The sequence below is a fragment of the Pristiophorus japonicus genome, chromosome 2, assembly GCF_044704955.1.
Source record: "Pristiophorus japonicus isolate sPriJap1 chromosome 2, sPriJap1.hap1, whole genome shotgun sequence".
Taxonomy (NCBI): Eukaryota; Metazoa; Chordata; class Chondrichthyes; family Pristiophoridae; genus Pristiophorus; species Pristiophorus japonicus.
In genome coordinates, this window is record NC_091978.1 from 1,765,305 (window position 1) to 1,789,301 (window position 23,997).

The window sequence follows — 23,997 nt, forward strand, 5'->3', positions numbered from 1 at the left end:
CTTTCATAAATCCATGCTGACTTGGACGGATCCTGTCAATGCTTTCCAAATGCGCTGCTATTTCATCTTTAATTATTGATTCTAACATTTTCCCCACTACTGATGTCAGGCTAATCGGTCTATAATTATCCGGTTTCTCTCTCCCTTCCTTTTAAAAAGTGGTGTTACATTAGCTACCCTCCAGTCCATAGGAACTGATCCAGAGTCTATAGACTGTTGGAAAATGATCATCAATGCATCCACTATTTCTCGGGCCACTTCCTTAAGTACTCTGGGATGCAGACTATCAGGCACTGGGGATTTATCGGCCTTCAATCCCATCAATTTCCCTAACACAATTTCCTGCCTAATAAGGATATCCTTCAGTTCCTCCTTCTCACCCGACCCTCAGTCCCCTAGTACATCCGGAAGGTTATTTGTGTCTCCCTTCGTGAAGACAGAACCAAAGTATTTGTTCAATTGATCTGCCATTTCTTTGTTCCCCATTATAAATTCACCTGAATCCGACTGCAAGGGATCTACGTTTGTCTTCACTAATCTTTTTCTCTTCACATATCTATAGAAGCTTTTGCAGTCAGTTTTTATGTTCCCGGCAAGCTTCTTCTCGTACTCTATTTCCCCCCTCCTAATTAAACCCTTTGTCCTCCTCTGCTGAATTCTAAATTTCTTCCAGTCCTCAGGTTTGCTGCTTTTTTTTGTCCAATTTATATGCCTCTTCCTTGGATTTAACACTATCCTTAATTTCCCTTGTTAGCCACAGTTGAGCCACCTTCCCCGTTTTATTTTTACTCCAGACAGGGATGTACAATTGTTGAAGTTCATCCATGTGATCTATAAATGTTTGCCATTGCTTATCCACCGTCAACCCTTTAAATATCATTTGCCAGTTGATAACCAGAATTATACAAATTACTCCAGCCGAGGCCTAACCAAAGATTGATAAATGTTCAGTACGGTTGTTGTTTTTGTATTCACTGATCCTAGTCACAAAGCCAAACATCCCGTCTGCTTTCTTAATCGCCTTCTCAACTTGCTCTTCTACCTTCAAAGATTTGTGAATAAGCACCTCACACCCTCTGTTCTTGCATCCCCTCAAATAGCACCATTTATATTCTAGTATCTCTCTATGTCATTTCTCCGAATGTCATTTCACAATTAACCACTTTAAATTGTGTCTGCCATGTGTCTGCCCATTCCACCAGTCTGCCGCTATCCACCTAAAGTCTGCTACTGCCACGATTCACCTTACTGCCAAGTTAGATATCATCTGCAAACTTTGACATTGTACTTTCTATACTCAAGTCCATGTTGTTTATATATAACAGGAAATCAATGGTGTTAATAATGAGGCATGGAGGACTCCATTGCATTATTCCATGAAGTAAGAAACAAAATTCACCACTGCTCTCTGTCTCCTATCCCTTAGCCAATTTCCTACCCAAATTATCATTGTCCCTTTACTACCACATGCTTCTATTTCTCCAATAAATCTGTTGTGAGGCACTTTATCAAATTCCTTTTTAATGTCCATATAAAACACGTATTGCAATTTCGTCCTCAACCCTTTCAGTTATTTCATCAAAGAACTTAATCAGTCGCAACGTAACTATGAGAAATCCATGTTGGCTTTTCATTATTAATCCATGCTTCGACAAGTGAAAATTAATCTTTGCATAACAATGGTCTCCAGTAGTTTTGACATCTACCACTGACATTAGACTGGCTGGCAGTTACCAAATGAATCTCGCTTCCCTTATTTGAACAGTGATGTACATTTGCAATACTCCTGTCCACTGGCACCACTCCAGTATCCAAGGAGAGTGAAAGATTGCAGTTCGAGCTTTTGCTAGTTCCATCCTATCATCCCATAGCAATCTCGGGTGCATGCCATCTGAACTTGGTGACTTATTACCATTGAGTGATGCCAACCTATTCGACACCGCCTTTCAATCTATTTTTAACCTACCCTCCTATCTTCTACTCTGATATTAACTTCATCCTCTTTTGTGAAGACAAATGTAAAATGCTCATTCAATAGCTCAGTCATGACCTCTGCCTCCAAGAATATTACTTTCACGTCCCAAATCGGCCCCACTATTCCTTATCTATTCTTTAATTCTATAGGATTATAAAATATTTTAGGTTTACCCTTCATGTTACATGCTTTTCTCATACTTTCTCTGTGCCTTTCTTGTATCATTTTCACAAATACCTCGGCACTCTTTCTATTCAGCCTGGTTTTCGATTGTATTCACCTCACATTTGTCATGAACTCCGTTTTCTGTTTTATTTTAACCTTTACTTCCTTTGTCATCCAGGGAGCTCTAGCTTTGGATATCCCATCTTTACTAGTTATGCGTATAAGCTTAATTTGTACTCGAACGATCTTTGCCTTGAAGTCCTGACATTGTCATTTCCTGTAAAAGATTTTAAGTCCACCTGTGCTAGATACCTTTTCAAATTACTGGAATTGGCCCTATTGGCCTTTGATGTTTCTTTTTCCCTTTCGAAATAAATTGAACCAAAATATATTATTTTCACTATTACCCAGATTTCTCCCTCTTAAACATGCGCAATTGCGAGACTCAGGCTATTGCAGACTCGGGTTATTGCAGACTTGAGTTATTGCAGACTTGGGGTTATTGCAGACTCAGGTTATTGCAGACTTGGGGTTATTGCAGACTCGGGTTATTGCAGACTCGCGTTATTGCAGACTCGGGTTATGGCAGACTCGGGTTATTACAGACTCGCGATATTGCAGACTCAGGTTATTTGCAGACTCGCGTTATTGCAGACTCAGGTTATTTGCAGACTCAGGTTATTTGCAGACTTGCGATATTGCAGACTCAGGTTATTTGCAGACTCAGGTTATTTGCAGACTCAGGTTATTGCAGACTCACGTTATTGCAGACTCGCGTTATTGCAGACTCGGGTTATTGCAGACTCGCGTTATTGCAGACTCGGGTTATTGCAGACTCACGTTATTGCAGACTCAGGTTATTGCTGACTCGCGTTATTGCAGACTCAGGTTATTGCAGACTCGCGTTATTGCAGACTCAGGTTATTTGCAGACTCAGGTTATTTGCAGACTCGCGTTATTGCAGACTCAGGTTATTGCAGACTCGCGTTATTGCAGACTCGGGTCATTGCAGACTCAGGTTATTGCAGACTCGGGTTATTGCAGACGGGTTATTGCAGACTCGGGATGACTGCAGACTCGGATTATTGCAAACTCGGGTTATTGACTCAGCGTTATTGCAGACTCAGGTTATTGCAGACTCGGGTTATTGCAGACGGGTTATTGCAGACTCGGGATGACTGCAGACTCGGATTATTGCAAACTCGGGTTATTGACTCAGCGTTATTGCAGACTCGGCGTTATTGCAGACTTGGGTTATTTCAGACAAGGGTTAGTAAAGACAAACATAGGTCCCCTGCAGTCAGTATCAGGGGAAGTCATAACGGGGAACAAAGAAATGGCAGACCAATTGAACAAGTACTTTGGTTCGGTATTCACTAAGGAGGACACAAACAACCTTCCGGATATAAAAGGGGTCAGAGGGTCTAATAAGAAGGAGGAACTGAGGGAAATCCTTATTAGTCGGGAAATTGTTTTGGGGAAATTGATGGGATTGAAGGCCGATAAATCCCCAGGGCCTGATGGTCTGCATCCCAGAGTACTTAAGGAGGTGGCCTTGGAAATAACGGATGCATTGACAGTAATTTTCCAACCTTCCATAGACTCTGGATCAGTTCCTATCGAGTGGAGGGTAGCCAATGTAACCCCACTTTTTAAAAAAGGAGGGAGAGAGAAAACAGGGAATTACAGACCGGTCAGCCTGACATCGGTAGTGGGTAAAATGATGGAATCAATTATTAAGGATGTCATAGCAGCGCATTTGGAAAGAGGTGACATGATAGGTCCAAGTCAGCATGGATTTGTGAAAGGGAAATCATGCTTGACAAATCTTCTGGAATTTTTTGAGGATGTTTCCAGTAGAGTGGACAAGGGAGAACCAGTTGATGTGGTGTATTTGGACTTCCAGAAGGCTTTCAACAAGGTCCCACACAAGAGATTAATGTGCAAAGTTAAAGCACATGGGATCGGGGGTAGTGTGCTGACATGGATTGAGAACTGGTTGTCAGACAGGAAGCAAAGAGTAGGAGTAAATGGGTACTTTTCAGAATGGCAGGCAGTGACTAGTGGGGTACCGCAAGGTTCTGTGCTGGGGCCCCAGCTGTTTACATTGTACATTAATGATTTAGATGAGGGGATTAAATGTAGTATCTCCAAATTTGCGGATGACACTAAGTTGGGTGGCAGTGTGAGCTGCGAGGAGGATGCAATGAGGCTGCAGAGTGATTTGGATAGGTTAGGTGAGTGGGCAAATGCATGGCAGATGAAGTATAATGTGGATAAATGTGAGGTTATCCACTTTGGTGGTAAAAACAGAGAGACAGACAATTATCTGAATGGTGAGAGATTAGGAAAAGGGGAGGTGCAACGAGACCTGGGTGTCATGGTACATCAGTCATTGAAGGTTGGCATGCAGGTACAGCAGGCGGTTAAGAAAGCAAATGGCATGTTGGTCTTCATAGCGAGGGGATTTGAGTACAGGGGCAGGGAGGTGTTACTACAGTTGTACAGGGCCTTGGTGAGGCCACACCTGGAGTATTGTGTACAGTTTTGGTCTCCTAACTTGAGGAAGGACGTTCTTGCTATTGAGGGAGTGCAGCGAAGGTTCACCAGACTGATTCCCGGGATGTCGGGACTGACATATGAAGAAAGACTGGATCAACTGGGCTTGTATTCACTGGAGTTCAGAAGAATGAGAGGGGACCTCATAGAAATGTTTAAAATTCTGACGGGGTTAGGCAGGTTAGATGCAGGAAGAATGTTCCCAATGTTGGGGAAGTCCAGAGCCAGGGGTCACAGTCTAAGGATAAGGGGTAAGCCATTTGGGACCGAGATGAGGAGAAACTCCTTCACCCAGAGAGTGGTGAACCTGTGGAATTCTCTACCACAGAAAATTATTGAGGCCAATTCACTAAATATATTCAAAAATGAGTTAGATGAAGTCCTTACTACTAGGGGGATCAAGGGGTATGCCGAGAAAGCAGGAATGGGGTACTGAAGTTGCATGTTCAGCCATGAACTTATTGAATGGCGGTGCAGGCTAGAAGGGCCGAATGGCCTACTCCTGCACCTATTTTCTATGTTTCTATCTCTATGTTTCTATTGCAGACTCTGGTTATTGCAGACTCCAGTGAAAAAGAAGGGCGGTAAGAGAAGGGATAACCAGCCGTGGATAACCAAGGAAATAAAGGAGAGTATCAAATTAAAAACCAATGCATTTAAGGTGCCCAAGGTTTGTGGGAAACTAGAAGATTGGGAAAATTTTAAACAACAGCAAAGAATGACTAAGAAAGCAATAAAGAAAGGAAAGATAGATTACGAAGGTAAACTTGCGCAAAACATAAAAACAGATAGTAAAAGCTTTTACAGATATATAAAACGGAAAAGAGTGATTAAAGTAAATGTTGGTCCCTTAGAAGATGAGAAGGGGGATTTAATAATGGTAAATGTGGAAATGGCTGAGACCTTAAACAATTATTTTGCTTCGGTCTTCACAGTGGAAGACACAAAAACTATGCCAGAAATTGCTGGTCATAGGAATGTGGGAAGGGAGGACCTTGAGATAATATCTATCACTAGGGGGGTAGTGCTGGACAGGCTAATGGGACTCAAGGTAGACAAGTCCCCTGGTCCTGATGAAATGCATCCCAGGGTATTAAAAGAGATGGCGAAAGTTATAGCAGATGCATTCGTTCTAATCTACCAAAATTCTCTGGACTCTGGGGAGGTACCAGCGGATTGGAAAGCAGCTAATGTAACGCCTCTGTTTAAAAAAGGGGGCAGACAAAAGGCAGGTAACTATAAGCCGGTTAGTTTAACATCTGTAGTGGGGAAAATGCTTGAAGCTATCATTAAGGAAGAAATAGCGGGACATCTAGATAGGAATAGTGCAATCAAGCAGATGCAGCATGGATTTATGAAGGGGAAATCATGTTTAACTAATTTACTGGAATTCTTTGAGGATATAATGAGCATGGTGGATAGAGGTGTACCGATGGATGTGGTGTATTTAGATTTCCAAAAGGCACTCGGTGTTATTGCAGATTCGGGGTTATTGCAGACTCGGGATTATTGCAGACTCGGGGTTATTGCAGACTCGGGTTATTGCAGACTCGGGGTTATTGCAGACTCGGGTTATTGCAGACTCGGGTTATTGCAGACTCGGGATTATTGCAGACTCGGGGTTATTGCAGACTCGGGGTTATTGCAGACTCGGGATTATTGCAGACTCGAGTTATTGCAGACTCGGGGTTATTGCAGACTCGGGTTATTGCAGACTCGGGTTATTGCAGACTCGGGGTTATTGCAGACTCGGGTTATTGCAGACTCGGGTTATTGCAGATTCGGGGTTATTGCAGACTCGGGATTATTGCAGACTCGGGGTTATTGCAGACTCGGGTTATTGCAGACTCGGGGTTATTGCAGACTCGGGTTATTGCAGACTCGGGTTATTGCAGACTCGGGATTATTGCAGACTCGGGGTTATTGCAGACTCGGGGTTATTGCAGACTCGGGATTATTGCAGACTCGAGTTATTGCAGACTCGGGGTTATTGCAGACTCGGGTTATTGCAGACTCGGGGTTATTGCAGGCTCGGGATTATTGCAGACTCGGGTTATTGCAGACTCGGGGTTATTGCAGACTCGATTTATTGCAGACTCGGGTTATTGCAGACTCGGGGTTATTGCAGACTCGATTTATTGCAGACTCGGGTTATTGTAGACTCGGTTTATTTGCAGACTCGGGTTATTGCAGACTCGAGGTTATTGCAGACTCGGGTTATTGCAGACTCGGGTTATTGAAGACTCGGGTTATTTGCAGATTCGGGTTATTGCAGACTCGGTTTATTGAAGACTCGGGGTTATTGCAGACTCGGGTTATTGAAGACTCGGGGTTATTGCAGACTCGGGTTATTGAAGACTCGGGTTATTGAAGACTCGGGGTTATTGCAGACTCGGGGTTATTGCAGACTCGGGTTATTGAAGACTCGGGTTATTTGCAGATTCGGGTTATTTGCAGATTCGGGTTATTGCAGACTCGGGTTATTGTAGACTCGGGTTATTTGCAGATTCCGGTTATTGAAGACTCGGGTTATTGAAGACTCGGGATTATTGCAGACTCGGGGTTATTGCAGACTCGGGGTTATTGCAGACTCGGGTTATTGAAGACTCGGGATTATTGCAGACTCGGGGTTATTGCAGACTCGGGGTTATTGCAGACTCAGGTTATTGAAGACTCGGGGTTATTGCAGACTCGGGGTTATTGCAGACTCGGGTTATTGCAGACTCGGGCCTGCAATAAAATGCATACGGGATTGTTTCTTCGAACCATATGTTACAGAACCTACAAGGGAGCAAGCTATCTTAGATCTGGTCCTGTGTAATGAGACAGGAATAATAAACGATCTCTGGGTAAAAGATCCTCTCGGAATGAGTGATCACAGTATGGTTGAATTTGTAATACAGATTGAGGGTGAGGAAGTAGTGTCTCAAACGAGCGTACTATGCTTAAACAAAGGGGACTACAGTGGGATGAGGGCAGAGTTGGCTAAAGTAGACTGGAAACACAGACTAAACGGTGGCACAATTGAGGAACAGGGGAGGACTTTTAAGGAGCTCTTTCATAGTGCTCAACAAAAATATATTCCAGCGAAAATGAAGGATTGCTCACAATCTGTGACCAGTTTGAACTGGCCTCGGGAGCAAAAGTCAATCGCAGCAAGAGCGAGGCCATGATCTTTGGCCACTGGACCGACCGAGCCTCCATTCCCTTCACCGTCAAGCCAGATTTCCTGAAGGTGTTGGGAATCTCGTTCGGAGCGGACGGGGCGTGCGCCAAAAACTGGGACGAGCGTATCGCCACGGTCAAACAAAAACTGGGATGGTGGAAGCTGTGCTCCCTCTCCATGGCAGGAAAGAACCTGGTCATCAGGAGTGAGGTGCTCTCGGGGTTGCTGCACGTGGCGCAGGTCTGGCCCATCTCTCGCTCCTGTGCCACGGCAGTTACCCGGGCCGTCTTCCACTTTGTCTGGAGGTCCAAAATGGACCGTGTCCGCAGAGACACGATGTACAAATCTCTGGACAGTGGAGGAAAGGACGTTCCGAACGTGGCCCTCATCCTGATGGCCACCTTTGTGTGCGGCTGCATCAAGCTGTGCACAGACCCCCGGTACGCAAACACCAAGTGTCACTACGTGCTGAGGTTCTACCTGTCCCCAGTGTTGTGAAGGATGGGTCTGGCCATGCTGCCGGGAAATGCCCCCACCAGCTGGACCATGCCTGTCCACCTGTCCTTCGTGGAAAAGTTTTTCACAAAAAACCCCTTTGACCACAAGGCCATAAAACAGTGGTCAGCACGTAAGGTCCTGGACACCCTACGAAAGGAGAGGGTGGACCCTGTCGGGTGGTTCCCTGAGCAGACTGTCGAACTCGTTTGGCAGAACGTCTCATCGCCAGAGCTTTCACACAAGCACCAAGACGTAGCTTGGTTGGCGGTGAGGAGGGCCTTACCCATCAGAGTGTTCATGCACAGCCGACGTCTCAGCAGCACGGCACGGTGCCCCCGGGCCGGCTGCGGGGCGGACGAGACTGTCACCCACCTCCTTCAGGATTGTGCCTTCGCAAGGCAGGTCTGGAAAGAGATGCAGTGGTTGCTGTCGAGGTTCATCCCGAGCAGCTCCGTAACACAGGACTCTGTGCTCTACGGGCTGTTCCCAGGGACACACACCGAGACAGACATCACCTGCTGCTGGAGGGCCATCAACTCGGTCAAAGACGCTCTTTGGTCTTGCCGAAACTTGCTGGTCTTCCAGAGCAAGGAGATGTCCACGTCTGCGTGTTGCAGACTGGCGGAATCCAAGATCCAGGATTACGAGCTGAGGGACGCACTTAAAGTTGGTGCAGTCGCCGCAAAGGCACGGTGGGGAAGGGCCACAGTTTAAAGCCCTTCTGACACGGTAAACCCAGGGGCAGGAATCAGTACAAAACCCCCCTCGGGCCGTACTTGTAATTTACTTTTTGTGTACATGGAGCACCATGATCTGTAAACACCTGTGTTGTGCCATGTACAATACAAGGTCTGTTTCGTAATGCACAATGAAAAGAAAAGTGCAAATGTACCGTCACCCATTCCGTGTACTGTATAGTGACACATGAAATGTAATTTGTTTGAATGTACGACAAGGTATCCCGTATTGGACCGAATTGCACTTGAACTGGAAAACAAGGAAATGTAACGAACAGAACTGCCATCAGCACCCAAATAATAGTGTATGGGATTGCTGACTGCAGCTAAAGGTATTGAAATGCCTCTGAATGTACTGTACAGATTTTTTTATGAATAAAGTATATTTTGAAATTAAAAAAAAGAAGGGCGGTAAGAGAAGGGATAACCAGCCGTGGATAACCAAGGAAATAAAGGAGAGTATCAAATTAAAAACCAATGCGTATAAGGTGGCCAAGGTTAGTGGGAAAATATAAGATTGGGAAAATTTTAAACAACAGCAAAGAATGACTAAGAAAGCAATAAAGAAAGGAAAGATAGATTACAAAAGTAAACTTGTGCAAAACATAACAACAGATAGTAAAAGCTTTTACCGATATATAAAACGGAAAATAATGACTAAAGTAAATGTTGGTCCCTTCGAAGATGAGAAGGGGGATTTAATAATGGGAAATGTGGAAATGGCTGAGACCTTAAACAATTATTTTGCTTCGGTCTTCACAGTGGAAGACACAAAAACTCTGCCAAAAATTGCTGGTCACGGGAATGTGGGAAGGGAGGACCTTGAGATAATCACTATCACTAGGGGGGTAGTGCTGGACAGGCTAATGGGACTCAAGGTAGACAAGTCCCCTGGTCCTGATGAAATGCATCCCAGGGTATTAAAAGAGATGGCGGAAGTTATAGCAGATGCATTCGTCATAATCTACCAAAATTCTCTGGACTCTGGGGAGGTACCAGCGGATTGGAAAGCAGCTAATGTAACGCCTCTGTTTAAAAAAAGGGGCAGGCAAAAGGCAGGGAACTATAGGCCGGTTAGTTTAACATCTGTAGTGGAGAAAATGCTTGAAGTTAACATTAAGGAAGAAATAGCGGGACATCTAGATAGGAATAGTGCAATCAAGCAGACGCAACATGGATTCATGAAGGGGAAATCATGTTTAACTAATTTACTGGAATTCTTTGAGGATATAACGAGCATGGTGGATAGAGGTGTACCGATGGATGTGGTGTATTTAGATTTCCAAAAGGCATTCGATAAGGTGCCACACAAATGGTTACTGCAGAAGATAAAGGTACGTGGAGTCAGAGGAAATGTATTAGCATGGATAGAGAATTGGCTGGCGAACAGAAAGCAGAGAGTCGGGATAAATGGGTCCTTTTCGGGTTGGAAATCGGTGGTTAGTGGTGTGCCACAGGGATCGGTGCTGGGACCACAACTGTTTACAATATACATAGATGACCTGGAAGAGGGGACAGAGTGTAGTGTAACAAAATTTGCAGATGACACAAAGATTAGTGGGAAAGCGGGTTGTGTAGAGGACACAGAGAGGCTGCAAAGAGATTTAGATAGATTAAGCGAATGGGCTAAAGTTTGGCAGATGGAATACAATGTCGGAAAATGTGAGGTCATCCACCTTGGAAAAAAAAACAGTAAAAGGGAATATTATTTGAATGGGGAGAAATTACAACATGCTGCGGTGCAGAGGGACCTGGGGGTCCTTGTGCATGAATCCCAAAAAGTTAGTTTGCAGGTGCAGCAGGTAATCAGGAAGGCGAATGAAATGTTAGCCTTCATTGCGAGAGGGATGGAGTACAAAAGCAGGGAGGTCCTGCTGCAACTGTACAGGGTATTGGTGAGGCCACACCTGGAGTACTGCATGCAGTTTTGGTCACCTTACTTAAGGAAGGATATACTGGCTTTGGAGGGGGTACAGAGACGATTCACTCGGCTGATTCCGGAGATGAGGGGGCTACCTTATGATGATAGATTGAGTAGACTGGGTCTTTACTCGTTGGAGTTCAGAAGGATGAGGGGTGATCTTATTGAAACATTTAAAATAATGAAAGGGATAGACAAGATAGAGGCAGAGAGGTTGTTTCCACTGGTCGGGGAGACTAGAACTAGGGGGCACAGCCTCAAAATACGGGGGAGTCAATTTAAAACCGAGTTGAGAAGGAATTTCTTCTCCCAGAGGGGTGTGAATCTGTGGAATTCTCTGCCCAAGGAAGCAGTTGAGGCTAGCTCATTGAATGTATTCAAGTCACAGATAGATAGATTTTTAACCAATAAGGGAATTAAGGGTTATGGGGAGCGGGCGGGTAAGTGGAGCTGAGTCCACGGCCAGATCAGCCATGATCTTGTTGAATGGCGGAGCAAGCTCGAGGGGCTAGATGGCCTACTCCTGTTCCTAATTCTTATGTTCTTATGTTATGAAAGCCTTCTGAAAATCCAAATATACCACATCAACTGGTTCTCCCTTGTCCACTCTACTGGAAACATCCTCAAAATATTCCAGAAGATTTGTCAAGCATGATTTCCCTTTCACAAATCCATGCTGACTTGGACCTATCATGTCACCTCTTTCCAAAGGCGCTGCTATGACATCCTTAATAATTGATTCCATCATTTTACTCACTACTGATGCCAGGCTGACCGGTCTATAATTCCCTGTTTTCTCTCTCATTCCTTTTTTAAAAAATGGTGTTGCATTGGCTACCCTCCACTCCATAGGAACTGATCCAGAGTCTATGGAAAGTTGGAAAATGACTGTCAATGCATCCGCTATTTCCAAGGCCACCTCCTTAAGTACTCTGAGCCCTGGGGATTTATCGGCCTTCAATCCCACCAATTTCCTCAACAGAATTTCCCAACTATTGCAGACTGGGGTTATGGCAGAGTGGGGTTATTGCAGACTCGGGGTAATTGCAGACTCGGGGTTATTGCAGACTCGGGTTATTTCAGACAAGAGTTATTGCAGACTCGAGTTATTGCAGACTCGGCGTTATTGCAGATTCAGTTTATTTCAGACAAGGTTTATTGCAGACTCTGGTTATTGCAGACCCGGGGTTATTGTAGGCTCGGGTTATTTGCAGACTCGGGCATTGTAGACTCGGTTATTGCAGACTCGGGGTTATTGTAGACTCGGGTTATTACAGACTCGGGATTATTGTAGACTCGGGTTATTACAGACTCTGGGTTCTTGCAGACTCGGGTTATTGCAGACTCGATGTTATTGCAGACACGGGTTATTTGCAGACCCAGTGTTATTGCAGTTTCAGGTTATTGCAGACTCGGTTTTGTGGCAGGCTTGGGTTATTGCAGACTCGGGTTATTGCAGACTCGGGGTTATTGCAGACTTGGGTTATTTGCATACTCGGGTTATTTGCAGACTCATGTTATTGCAGATTCGGGTTATGTGCAGACCCGGGGTTATTGCAGATTCGTGTTATTTGCAGACCCGGGTTATTTGCAGACTCGGGTTATTGCAGACTCGGTGTTATTGCAGACTGGGGTTATTTGCAGGCCCGGGGTTATTGCAGGTTCGTGTTATTTGCAGAACCGGGTTATTTGCAGACTCGGGGTTATTGCAGAATTCGGTTATTGCAGACTCGGGTTATTTGCAGACAGTGGTTATTGCAGATTCGGGTTATTCCAGACTTGGGTTATTGCAGACTTGGGTTATTGTAGACTTGAGGTGATTGCAGACTCGGGTTATTGCAAACTAGGCTATTGCAGACTCGGAGTTATTACAGACTTGGGGTTATTACAGTCTCGGGTTATTTGCAGACCGAGGTTATTGCAGTCTCGGGTTATTTGCAGACTAGGGTTATTTGCAGACTTGGGTAATTGACTCAGGGTTATTGCAGACTCACGATTATGACAGACTCGAGTTATTGCAGACTCAGGTTATTGCAGTCTCGGGTTATTGCAGACTCAGATTATTGCAGACTCGGGTTATTGCAGACTCGGCTTTTGCAGGCTCGGGTGATTGCAGACTCGGGGTTATTGCAGACTCAGGATTATTGCAGACTATGGTTATTTGCAGACTTGGGTTATTGCTGACTTGGTTTATTGCAGTCTCGGGTTATTGCAGACTCGGGTTATTGCAGACTCAGGATTATTGCAGACTCTGGTTATTTGCAGACTTGGGTTATTGCAGACTTGGGTTATTGCAGTCTCGGGTTATTGCCGTCTCGGGTTATTTGCAGTCTCGGCTTATTGCAGACTCGGGTTATTTGCAGATACGGGTTATTTGCAGACTCGGGGTTATTGCAGACTCGTGTTATTGCAGATTCGGGTTATTTGCAGACCCGGGGTTATTGCAGATTCGTGTTATTTACAGACCCGGGTTATTTGCAGACTCGGGGTTATTGCAGAATTCGGTTATTGCAGACTCGGGTTATTTGCAGACAGTGGTTGTTGCAGACTCGGGTTATTCCAGACTCGGGTTATTGCAGACTTGGGTTATTGTAGACTTGAGGTGATAGCAGACTCGGGTTATTGCAAACTAGGGTTATTGCAGACTGAGGTTATTGCAGTCTCGGGTTATTTGCAGACTGAGGTTATTGCAGTCTCGGGTTATTTGCAAACTCGGGTTATTGCAGACTCGGGGTGATTGCAGACTCTGGTTATTGCAGACTCTGGTTATTGCAGACTCAGGGTTATTGCAAACTCGGGTTAATGCAGACTCAGGATTATTGCAGACTATGGTTATTTGCAGACTTGGGTTATTGCAGTCTCGGGTCATTGCAGACTTGGGTTACTGCAGACTCGGGTTATTGCAGACTTGGGTTATTGCAGACTCGGGGTTATTGCAGACTCGGGGTTATTGCAGTCTTGGGTTATTGCAGACTCGGGGTTATTGCAGACTCTGGTTATTGCAGACTCGGGGTTATTGCAGACTCGGGGTTATTGCTGACTCGGGTTATTGCAGACTCGGGGTTATTGCAGACTCGGGTTATTTGCACACTCGGGTTAGATGCAGACTCGGCTTATTGCAGACTCGCGTTATTGCAGACTCGGGTTATTACAGACTGGTTATTGCATACTCAGGGTTATTGCAGACTCGGGTTATTGCAGACTCGGAGTTTTTGCAGACTTGGGGTTATTGCAGACTCGGGTTATTGCAGACTCGGTGTTATTGCAGACACGGGTTATTTGCAGACCCAGTGTTATTGCAGTTTCAGGTTATTGCAGACTCGGTTTTGTGGCAGGCTTGGGTTATTGCAGACTCGGGTTATTGCAGACTCGGGGTTATTGCAGACTCGGGTTATTTGCACACTCGGGTTATTTGCAGACTCATGTTATTGCAGATTCGGGTTATGTGCAGACCCGGGGTTATTGCAGATTCGTGTTATTTGCAGACCCGGGTTATTTGCAGACTCGGGGTTATTGCAGAATTCGGTTATTGCAGACTCGGGTTATTTGCAGACAGTGGTTATTGCAGACTCGGGTTATTGTAGACTTGAGGTGATTGCAGACTCGGGTTATTGTAGACTTGAGGTTATTACAGTCTCGGGTTATTTGCAGACCGAGGTTATTGCAGTCTCGGGTTATTTGCAGATTAGGGTTATTTGCAGACTTGGGTAATTGACTCAGGGTTATTGCAGACTCACGATTATGACAGACTTGGGTTATTGCAGACTCGGGTTATTGCAGATTTGGGTTATTGCAGACTCAGGGTTATTGCAGACTCTGGCTATTGCAGACTCGGGGTTGTTGCAGACTCGGGGTTATTGCAGACTCGGGTTATTTGCAGACTCAGGTTATTGCAGTCTCGGGTTATTTGCAGACTAGGGTTATTTGCAGACTCGGGTTATTTGCAGGCACAGGTTATTGCGGTCTCGGGTTATTGCAGACTCGGGTTATTTGCAGACTCGGGTTATTGCAGACTCGGAGTTTTTGCAGACTTGGGGTTCTTACAGACTCGGGTTATTGCAGACTCGCTGTTATTGAAGACACGGGTTATTTGCAGACCCAGTGTTATTGCAGTTTCAGGTTATTGCAGACTCGGTTTTGTGGCAGACTCGGGTTATTGCAGACTCGGTGTTATTGCAGACTGGGGTTATTTGCAGGCCCGGGGTTATTGCAGGTTCGTGTTATTTGCAGAACCGGGTTATTTGCAGACTCGGGTTTATTGCAGAATTCGGTTATTGCAGACTCGGGTTATTTGCAGACAGTGGTTATTGCAGACTCGGGTTATTCCAGACTCGGGTTATCGCAGTCTCGGGTTATTGCAGACTCGGATTATTGCAGACTCGGGTTATTGCAGACTCGGATTATTGCAGACTGGGGTTATTGCAGACTGGGGTTATTGCAGACTGGGGGTTATTGCAGACTGGGGTTATTGCAGACTCGGGGTTATTGTAGACTGGGGTTATTGCAGACTGGGGTTATTGCAGACTCGGGGTTATTGCAGACTGGGGTTAAGGCAGGCTCGGGTTATTGCAGACTGGGGTTATTGCAGACTCGGGGTTATTGCAGACTGGGATTATTGCAGACTGGGGTTATTGCAGACTCGGGGTTATTGCAGACTGGGGTTAAGGCAGGCTCGGGGTTGTTGCAGACTCGGGGCTGTTGCAGACTCGGGGTTATTGCAGACTCGGGGTTATTGCAGACTCGGGGTTATTGCAGATTGGGGTTATTGCAGACTTGGGTTATTTGCAGACTCGGGTAATTGACTCAGGGTTATTGCAGACTCACGATAATGACAGACTCGGGGTTATTGCAAACTCGGGTTATTGCAGACTCGGGGTTATTGCAGACTCTGGTTATTGCAGACTCGGGTTATTTGCACACTCGGGTTATTGCAGACTCGGGTTATTTGCAGACACGGGTTATTTGCAGACTCGGGGTTATTGCAGACACGGGTTATTTGCAGACTCGGGGTTGTTGCAGACTCGGGTTATTTGCAGACACGGGTTATTTGCAGACTCGGGGTTATTGCAGACACGGGTTATTTGCAGACTCGGGGTTATTGCAGACTCGGGTTATTTGCACACTCGGGTTACTTGCAAACTCGTGTTATTGCAGATTCGGGTTATTTGCAGACCCGGGGTTATTGCAGATTCGTGTTATTTGCAGACCCAGGTTATTTGCAGACTCGGGGTTATTGCAGAATTCGGTTATTGCAGACTCGGGTTATTTGCAGACAGTGGTTGTTGCAGACTCGGGTTATTCCAGACTCGGGTTATTGCAGACTTGGGTTATTGTAGACTTGAGGTGATAGCAGACTCGGGTTATTGCAAACTAGGGTTATTGCAGACTCGGAGTTATTGCAGACTTGGGGTTATTACAGACTGTGGTTATTTGCAGACTTGGGTTATTGCAGACTCGGGTTATCGCAGTCTTGGGTTATTGCAGACTCGGGTTATTGCAGTCGGGTTATTTGCAGACTGAGGTTATTGCAGTGTCGGGTTATTTGCAGACTCGGGTTATTTTCAGACTCGGGTTATTTGCAGACACAGGTTATTGCAGTCTCGGGTTATTGCAGACTCGAGTTATTGCAGACTCGAGGTTATTGCAGACTCCGATTACAGCAGGTTGGTGTTACGGCAGACTGGGGTTATTGCAGACTGGGGTTATTGCAGACTCAGATTATTGCAGACTCAGGTTATTGCAGGCTCGGGTTTTGCAGACTCAGGTTTTGCAGACTCGGGTTATTGCAGACTATGGTTATTTGCAGACTTGGGTTATTGCAGACTTGGGGATATTGCAATCTCGGGTTATTGCAGACTTGGGTTATTGCAGACTCGAGGTTATTGCAGACTCGCCGTTATTGCAGACTCGGGTTATTTCAGACAAGGGTTATTGCAGACTCGAGTTATTGCAGACTCGGGTTATTTCAGACAAGGGTTATTGCAGACTCGGGGTTTTTGTAGACTCGGGTTATTTGCAGACGAGGGTTATTTGCAGACTCGGGTTATTTGCAGACAGGGCTTATTGCAGACTGGCGTTATTACAGAATTCGGTTATTGCAGACTCGGGTTATTTGCTGACAGGGGTTATTACAGACTTGGGTTATTGCAGACTTGGGTTATTTGCAGACTCGTGTTATTTGCAGACTCGGGGTTATTGCAAACTGGGGTTATTGCAAACTGGGGTTATTGCAGACTCGGGTTATTGCAGACTCGGGTTTTTACAGACTGGGGTTATTGTCGACTGGGGTTATTGCAGACTCGGGTTATTGCAGACTTGTGGTATTGCAGACTGGGGTTATGGCAGAATCGGGGTTATTGCAGACTGGGGTTATTGCAGACTCGGGGTTATTGCAGACTGGGGTTATGACAGACTCGGGGTTATTGCAGACTCGGGGTTATTGCAGACTCGGGGCTGTTGCAGACTCGGGTTATTTGCAGACTTGGGTTATTTGCAGACTCCGGTAATTGACTCAGGGTTATTGCAGACTCACGATTATGACAGACTCGGGTTATTGCAGACTTGATTTATTGCAGACTCGAGTTTAATGCAGATTCGGTTTATTTGCAGACTGGTGTTATTGCAGACTGGGGTTATTGCAGACTCGTTGTTATTGCAGATTCGGGTTTTTGCAGACTCGGGTTATTTACAGTCTCTTGTTATTTACAGACTGAGTTTATTGCAGATTCGGGTTATTGCAGACTCGGGTTATTGCAGACTATTGTAATGGCAGACTCGGGTTATGGCAGAATAGGGTTATTGCAGACTTGGGTTATTTGCAGACTCGGGTAATTGACTCAGCGTTATTGCAGACTCGGGATTATTGCAGACTGGAGTTAATGTAGACTGGGGTTATTGCAGACTCGGGTTATTGCAGACTCGGATTATTGCAGACTTGAGGTGATTGCAGACTCGGGGCTGTTGCAGACTGGGGTTAAGGCAGGCTCGGGGTTATTGCAGACTCGGGGCTGTTGCAGACTCGGGGTTATTGCAGACTCGGGTTATTGCAGACTCGGGTTATTTGCAGACTTGGGTTATTTGCAGACTCGGGTAATTGACAGGGTTATTGCAGACTCACGATTATGACAGACTCGGGTTATTGCAGATTTGTGTTATTGCAGACTCGGGTTATTGCAGATTTGGGTTATTGCAGACTCGGGGTTATTGCAGACTCGGGGTTATTGCAAACTGGTGTTATTGCAGACTCGGGTTATTGCAGACTGGGGTTATTGCAGACGCGGGGTTATTGCAGACTGGGGTTAAGGCAGGCTCGGGGTTATTGCAGACTCGGGGCTGTTGCAGACTTGGCTTATTGCAGACTCGGGTTATTGCAGACTGGGGTTATTGCAGACTCGGGGTTATTGCAGACTGGGGTTATTGCAGACTTGGGTTATTTGCAGACTCGGGTAATTGACTCAGGGTTATTACAGACTCATGATTATGACAGACTCGGGGTTATTGCAAACTCGGGTTATTGCAGACTCGGGGTGATTGCAGACTCTGGTTATTGCAGACTCGGGGTTATTGCAAACTCGGGTTATGCAGACTCAGGATTATTGCAGACTCGGGTTATTTGCAGACTTGGGTTAGTGCAGTCTCGGGTTATTGCAGACTTGGGTTATTGCAGACTCGGGTTATTGCAGACTTGGGTTATTGCAGACTCGGGGTTATTGCAGTCTTGGGTTATTGCAGACTCGGGTTATTGCAGACTCGGGGTTATTGCAGACTCGGGGTTATTTGCAGACTCGGGTTAGATGCAGACTCGTCTTATTGCAGACTCGCGTTATTGCAGACTCGCATTATTGCAGACTCGGGTTATTACAGACTGGTTATTGCATACTCAGGGTTATTGCAGACTCGGGTTATTGCAGACTCGGTTTTGTGGCAGGCTTGGGTTATTGCAGACTCGGGTTATTGCAGACTCGGGTTATTTGCAGACCCAGTGTTATTGCAGTTTCAGGTTATTGCAGACTCGGTTTTGTGGCAGGCTTGGGTTATTGCAGACTCGGGGTTATTGCAGACTCGGGTTATTTGCACACTCGGGTTATTTGCAGACTCATGTTATTGCAGATTCGGGTTATGTGCAGACCCGGGGTTATTGCAGATTCGTGTTATTTGCAGACCCGGGTTATTTGCAGACTCGGGGTTATTGCAGAATTCGGTTATTGCAGACTCGGGTTATTTGCAGACAGTGGTTATTGCAGACTTGGGTTATTCCAGACTTGGGTTATTGCAGACTTGGGTTATTGCAAACTAGGCTATTGCAGACTCGGAGTTATTGCAGATTTGGGGTTATTACAGTCTCGGGTGATTTGCAGACCGAGGTTATTGCAGTCTCGGGTTATTTGCAGACTAGGGTTATTTGCAGACTTGGGTAATTGACTCAGGGTTATTGCAGACTCACGATTATGACAGACTCGGGTTATTGCAGACTCAGGTTATTGCAGTCTCGGGTTATTGCAGACTCAGATTATTGCAGACTCGGGTTCTTGCAGACTCGGCTTTTGCAGACTCAGGTGATTGCAGACTCGGGTTATTGCAGACTCAGGATTATTGCAGACTATGGTTATTTGCAGACTTGGGTTATTGCTGACTTGGTTTATTGCAGTCTCGGGTTATTCCAGACTCGGGTTATTGCAGACTCAGGATTATTGCAGACTATGGTTATTTGCAGACTTGGGTTATTGCAGACTTGGGTTATTGCAGACTCGGGGTTATTGCAGTCTTGGGTTATTGCAGACTCGGGTTATTGCAGACTCGGGGTTATTGCAGACTCGGGTTATTTGCAGACTCGGGTTATTTGCAGACTCGGGTTAGATGCAGACTCGTCTTATTGCAGACTCGCGTTATTGCAGACTCGGGTTATTACAGACTGGTTATTGCATACTCAGGGTTATTGCAGACTCGGGTTATTGCAGACTCGGTTTTGTGGCAGGCTTGGGTTATTGCAGACTCGGGTTATTGCAGACTCGGGTTATTTGCAGACCCAGTGTTATTGCAGTTTCAGGTTATTGCAGACTCGGTTTTGTGGCAGGCTTGGGTTATTGCAGACTCGGGGTTATTGCAGACTCGGTTTTGTGGCAGGCTTGGGTTATTGCAGACTCGGGGTTATTGCAGACTCGGGTTATTTGCACACTCGGGTTATTTGCAGACTCATGTTATTGCAGATTCGGGTTATGTGCAGACCCGGGGTTATTGCAGATTCGTGTTATTTGCAGACCCGGGTTATTTGCAGACTCGGGGTTATTGCAGAATTCGGTTATTGCAGACTCGGGTTATTTGCAGACGGTGGTTATTGCAGACTTGGGTTATTCCAGACTTGGGTTATTGCAGACTTGGGTGATTGCAAACTAGGCTATTGCAGACTCGGAGTTATTGCAGACTTGGGGTTATTACAGTCTCGGGTGATTTGCAGACCGAGGTTATTGCAGTCTCGGGTTATTTGCAGACTAGGGTTATTTGCAGACTTGGGTAATTGACTCAGGGTTATTGCAGACTCACGATTATGACAGACTCGGGTTATTGCAGACTCAGGTTATTGCAGTCTCGGGTTATTGCAGACTCAGATTATTGCAGACTCGGGTTCTTGCAGACTCGGCTTTTGCAGACTCGGGTGATTGCAGACTCGGGGTTATTGCAGACTCAGGATTATTGCAGACTATGGTTATTTGCAGACTTGGGTTATTGCTGACTTGGTTTATTGCAGTCTCGGGTTATTCCAGACTCGGGTTATTGCAGACTCAGGATTATTGCAGACTATGGTTATTTGCAGACTTGGGTTATTGCAGACTTGGGTTATTGCAGTCTCGGGTTATTGCCGTCTCGGGTTATTTGCAGTCTCGGCTTATTGCAGACTCGGGTTATTTGCAGACACGGGTTATTTGCAGACTCGGGGTTATTGCAGACTCGGATTACTTGCAGACTCATGTTATTGCAGATTCGGGTTATTTGCAGACCCGGGGTTATTGCAGATGCGTGTTATTTGCACACCCGGGTTATTTGCAGACTCGGGGTTATTGCAGAATTCGGTTATTGCAGACTCGGGTTATTTGCAGACAGTGGTTGTTGCAGACTCGGGTTATTCCAGACTCGGGTTATTGCAGACTTGGGTTATTGTAGACTTGAGGTGATAGCAGACTCGGGTTATTGCAAACTAGGGTTATTGCAGACTCGGAGTTATTGCACACTTGGGGTTATTACAGACTGTGGTTATTTGCAGACTTGGGTTATTGCAGACTCGGGTTATCGCAGTCTTGGGTTATTGCAGACTCGGGTTATTGCAGACTCGGGTTATTTTCAGACTCGGGTTATTTGCAGACACAGGTTATTGCAGTCTCGGGTTATTGCAGACTCGAGGTTATTGCAGACTCGGCTTATTGCAGACTCCGATTACAGCAGGTTGGGGTTACGGCAGACTGGGGTTATTGCAGACTCGGGTTACTTGCAGACTTGGGGTATTGCAGACTCGTGTTATTGCAGACTCGGGTTATTTGCAGACATGGGTTATTGCAGACTCGGGTTGTTGCAGACTTGGGTTATTTGCAGACTTGTGGTATTGCAGACTCGGGTTCATGCAGACTCGGGTTATTTGCAGACTTTGGGTTATTGCAGAATCGGGTTATTGCTGTCTCGGGTTATTGCAGACTCGGGTTATTTGCAGACTCGGGTTATTGCAGAATCGGGTTATTGCAGAATCGGGTTATTGCTGTCTCGGGTTATTGCAGTCTCGGGTTATTGCAGACTCGGGTTATTGCAGACTTGGGGTTATTACAGACTCGGGTTATTGCTGATGGGTTATTGCAGACTTGGGTTATTTGCAGACTCGGGTTATTGCAGACTCAGGTTATTGCAGACTCGGTGGGATTTGCAGACTCAGGTTATTGCAGAATCGGGTTATTGCAGAATCGGGTTATTTGCAGACTCGGGTTATTGCAGAATCGGGTTATTGCAGTCTCGGGTTATTGCAGTCTCGGGTTATTGCAGACTCGGGTTATTGCTGACTCGGATTATTGCAGACTCGGGTTATTGCAGACTTGGGGTTATTGCAGACTCGGGTTATTGCAGACTCGGGTTATTACAGACTAGGGTTATTGCAGACTCTGGTTATTGCTGTCTCGGGTTATTGCAGTCTCGGGTTATTGCAGACTCGGGTTATTGCAGACTTGGGGTTATTACAGACTCGGGTTATTGCTGATGGGTTATTGCAGACTTGGGTTATTTGCAGACTCGGGTTATTGCAGACTCAGGTTATTGCAGACTCGGTGGGATTTGCAGACTCGGGTTATTGCAGACTCGGGTTATTGCAGACTTGGGTTCTTGCAGACTCCGGTTATTGCAGACTCGGGTTATTTGCAGACTTGGGTTATTGCAGAGTTGGGTTATTGCAGGCTCGGGTTATTGCAGGCTCGGGTTATTTGCAGACTTGGGGTATTGCAGACTCGGGTTAATGCAGACTCGGGTTATTTGCAGGCTTAGGTTATTGCAGAATCGGGTTATTGCAGACTCGGGTTATTTGCAGACTCGGGTTATTGCAGAACCGGGTTATTGCAGAATCGGGTTATTGCAGTCTCGGGTTATTGCTGACTCGGGTTATTGCACACTCGAGTTATTGCAGACTCGGGTTATTTGCAGACTTGTGGTATTTCAGACTCGGGTTAATGCAGACTCGGGTTATTTGCAGGCTTGGGTTATTGCAGAATCGGGTTATTGCAGAATCGGGTTATTGCAGTCTCGGGTTATTGCAGTCTCGGGTTATTGCTGACTCGGGTTATTGCTGACTCGGGTTATTGCAGACTCGGGTTATTGCAGACTCGGTTTATTACAGACTCGGGTTATTGCAGACTCGGGTTATTTGCAGACATGGGTTATTGCAGGCTCGGGTTGTTGCAGACTCGGGTTATTTGCAGGCTTAGGTTATTGCAGAATCGGGTTATTGCAGAATCGGTTTATTGCAGACTCGGGTTATTTGCAGACTCGGGTTATTGCAGAATCGGGTTATTGCAGAATCGGGTTATTGCCGTCTCGGGTTATTGCTGACTTGGGTTATTACACACTCGAGTTATTGCAGACTCGGGTTATTGCAGACTTGGGGTTATTACAGACTCGGGTTATTGCTGACGGGTTATTGCAGACTTGGGTTATTTGCAGACTGGGTTTATTGCAGACTCGGGTTATTGCAGACTCAGGTTATTGCAGACTCGGTAGGATTTGCAGACTCGGGTTATTGCAGAATCGGGTTATTGCAGAATCGGGTTATTGCAGTCTCGGGTTATTGCAGACTCGGGTTATTGCAGTCTCGGGTTATTGCAGACTCGGGTTATTGCAGACTCTGGTTATTGCAGACTTGGGGTTATTGCAGACTCAGATTATTGCAGCCTCGGGTTATTGCAGACTCGGGTTATTGCAGACTCGGGTTCTCGCAGACTCGGGGTTATTGCAGACTCGGTTGGATTTGCAGACTCGGGGTTATTGCTTACTCGGGTTATTGCAGACTCAGATTATTGCAGACTCGGGTTATTGCAGACTCGGGTTATTGCAGACTCGGGTTCTCGCAGACTCGGGGTTATTGCAGACTCGGTTGGATTTGCAGACTCGGGGTTATTGCTTACTCGGGTTATTGCAGACTCAGATTATTGCAGCCTCGGGTTATTGCAGACTCGGGTTATTGCAGACTCGGGTTATTTGTAGATTCGGTGGGATTTGCTGACTTGGAGTTATTGCAGACTCAGCTTATTGCAGACTCGGGTTACTGCAGACTCGGGTTATTGCAGACTCGGGTTATTGCAGACTCGGGTTATTGCGCACTCGGGTTATTGCAGACTCGGGTTATTGCAGACTCGGGTTATTGCAGACTCGGGTTATTGCCGACTCGGGTTATTGCAGACTCGGTTGGATTTGCAGACTCGGGTTATTGCAGACTCAGGGTTATTGCAGACTT